Below are 3,576 nucleotides of genomic sequence, written 5' to 3'. Positions count from 1 at the left end.
AAATAGAAGGAAAGAGAACACACACTCACATTAACTTGTTTGATTTCTGTCTCTTTTTATTATTATTTACATGTTAGTGCAGTTTGTTGAGCTCTGAGATTGTAATTATGAGCTGACACATTCTGGGTGTGCAACCTCCAAACAGCTTCTCTGTCTTTGTTTTTATTTACAACGCATGGCTGAAATGATGGCAAAAGGAGCTTTTTTTTTTCATGATTTGTGTGTTTTTTTTTTCTGTCTATGTGTTTGTTCATTTTGCTTATACTTTTCAAGTCATCTTCTCCACTGTTTGTATTTTTTTGACTAATTGGCTTGGCTTCATCTGACGAGGCAGGTGGCTGTCTCTGGAACACCAAAAAAAAATGCAATCTGATATTTGAGGCAGGTCGTGGGGTTCAAAAAGACGAAAGAAAAAAAACCCCAACATTTATGAAGGCCAGATTCAATTGGGGCTGAGGGGTTCGTGTGTGCGTTTGCGTGTGTTTTTGTTTTAATTAATGAATACTACAGTGAAAGTAGGGTGTGCAGAGGCTTCAGGGGCCGTGTTGCCCCCCCCCCCTCTTCATTTACACTACATTCATCTAACAGTGCCTGATGTATTTAGAAATCTATCTCGATGAGTTAGCTGAGCTGTGATCAAAAAGACAAAAAAAAAGAAAGTATTACGTGTGCATATTTAGCCAAAGGGTTTTTACGATGAATTCTATATATATATATCTGCGATTATGCATCAGTCCACCAGGGGCTCTGATTTATTTTTAATTTTAGAGTGAATTTGTGGTGCATACTTCAGTTGGAAGGGGCATCCAAACTTTTAGATGATTTTTAATTCTTTTTTTTTTTAGCAAGATGAACACAATAACGCGAGTAACACTAAAATCAACAAGCTACTCAGTTACACTTTGTTGCCAGAGGGAGGCGATCTCACGGTGTGTTACATAAACCCGAATTATGTAACACCGAACGGCTGTGATTTTATTCCTTCATCTCATAATTTACTAAATTTATTTTTTTGTCGTCATTTCATTTTTTATTTTTTTTTATTATTTTTTTTTGACACAATCTTTCCACCAGGTGGCCATAACCCGAGCCCTCCTGCACTTTTCTGATTTTATTGACTGAAAGTGCATCCACAATGTGTCAGGATTCCCTGTGAATCCCGGTCCAGATCCTAAATCCTACAAATGTTTTCTTTTTATTCCTGTGTTAAACTCTCTCAAGAAAAAAATAGGATGTGAAAGCCATGCCTGCCTGTTCAAAATTGCTTTATACATACGTCTTATATATAAATATATATATATAAATCTATAAATGTATAAAAATGTAGATAAGTCATTGCATATACAAGTACAGAAGAGAACAAAAAATAGATAATTTTACAGGGTGCTGGAGAAGAGAAAAAAAATCAAAAATCTATTTTTGGCAATTTTAGCTTTTGATACTTTACTTGCATTTACAAAATCCTTGAAAAAAAAAATCCAAATAAAAAAAACAGTGTATGGGGGAGAGAGGGAGGGCAGAGTGAAATAGTGAGTGGGTGATTTTAAAAAGTGCTGTTATCCTAGATGTGATTGGAAAGGAAGACGAAAGAGCAGAACAGTCAAAAGATCTTTGAGGAGTGTTGGCGATCCTAGGATCCAAACGGGAGGGAATTCCCAGGAGGGGGATGGGGGGGGGAGGAGAGAGTGTTTTTTTTAACAAGATCAAATCATAGTGCCTTATCAACAGTGGTTTCTGTTTCCTGAGTGTGTTCCTGTTGTGTTCAGTAAATATCCAACACCCACCAAGTTGGCGCAGAGAGGAATGGCTAAGTGTTACGCGCTCTGGGCAGCAGAGCGGGGTAGCTCCCAGCATATCGTGGTGTTACCCAAGTTATTCTATGCAAAAACAAAAAAAAGGAAAAAAAGAAAAAAATGAATAGCAGTCGTTTCTGACCAGCTAAAAACATGTGCCATGGTTTTGTCTTCCTGGAATGATGATTTTGTTTTCCTTTCTTTTTCCTTAACCTGACGGCCCTTTACACTGCTTTCTGAGCAGACTCTGTTCTCACTATGTTAAGATTTTAACAGACATATGAAATATTGTATTGATTTCTGTAAGTGTGTGTGTACGTGTGTGTGTGTGTGAGAGAGAGAGAGCGCGACGGGGACTAGCTTCTTCGCAAGAATTGAACTGCCAATAGCGACGCGGTAGTCTGCCAGAACATGAGCTAAGAAAAATACATAAAACATTCAAAAGGAAATGAAAATGGAATTGGAGTTTGACTTTGTTTGTTTCAGCAGCTGAAAACATCACGTCCACGTCAGTTAGTAGTCGTTGTTTTGGGGTTTTGTTTTTTTTTTTTAAATTAGTTCAAGCTGCGGTCGACTAACATCTCCAGATCTTAAATTAAAAAATTCTGCTCAATAAAAAAAACAACACAGTGTTTTTTCACAGCCAAACAGTTTTCAGTTATTGAAACAAACTGACAGCTTGTCACTGCAAGGTTAAAAATAAAAAAGAGTAAAATAATCGTTATTAAATTGACAAACTGTTAGATCTCTAATTTCACCGTTGGCAGTTTGTTCTTCTGTTCATTACTCTTTCATCATGCTGTTACAGCAAAAGGTCAATGATATACAGCATATATCGCTTTTTTTTTCACTTTCCTTTATTTTTCAGTGTTACTATTATTTTTCTTTTAAATTGAAATGCAATATTAAAGTGGAGCACGTGATGGCTGCTCAGCATTTGACAGTATTAAGAAGAAAGGAAAAAAAAAAAAAAAACTAATTCCCTCTGCAATGTTACAACTTGCTGTGTGAACGGCTGGATAAGTCCATCAGGTGAAAGGTGAAACTCTAAACCTACCGTGTTCTCTCTGGCCTGCCTACTACATGTATGATAATGTAATTAACAGCCATTGTTACAGGTTTATAATGTATTTTTCTAATCTCATTTTATATGTATATTAATCATGTTTCAGAGTGCTTTTTTTAATGACACCCACTACTACTGTGTGTTTTTTGCCTTTTAACTGTTACATTTTTTTTTCCTGATTTTTCTTTTTTTGTTTGTTTTCTTGCCGATTCCCAGCTTGTTTAACTCATTAGCTACTTTATTAGTTTCCTTGTCATAAGTATTTTTACATGCTTGCATTTAGTTTTCATGGTGTATGCTGTTATGTTTTTTTTTCCTTATTAACCTCTTGGCATTTATTTTAATAAAACATTCTTAGTAAGAATTTTACTAACGCGCTGATATTTTTGTCTTGTGTTTTTAACCAGTTTCATGAATGTATTACCTTTGGTCTGGTTCACGGACTAACACGATTAAAAACAAACTGGTGTCTGGCCCACACTCACACTGACTGATGACACGCACATGCACACGCACACGCAGCACACATCTGGGGACAAACACCGACACACACACACTCACACACACACACGTCTAACTGGAAAGTGCACGAGTTGATAAGCGTCCCTCACCTCCTGCTCACGTGCTCTCACCTCTGTGCTGGAGAAATCTGCTGACACCACCTTTCATACTTGCCCCCCCCCCCCTCCCCGGCCCCCCCCCCCACCCCCCCACCCC

Source organism: Cynoglossus semilaevis, chromosome 1 (assembly GCF_000523025.1).
Source record: "Cynoglossus semilaevis isolate Cse_v1.0 chromosome 1, Cse_v1.0, whole genome shotgun sequence".
NCBI classification, from domain to species: Eukaryota; Metazoa; Chordata; class Actinopteri; order Pleuronectiformes; family Cynoglossidae; genus Cynoglossus; species Cynoglossus semilaevis.
Note: the sequence above shows the minus strand (reverse complement) of the source record.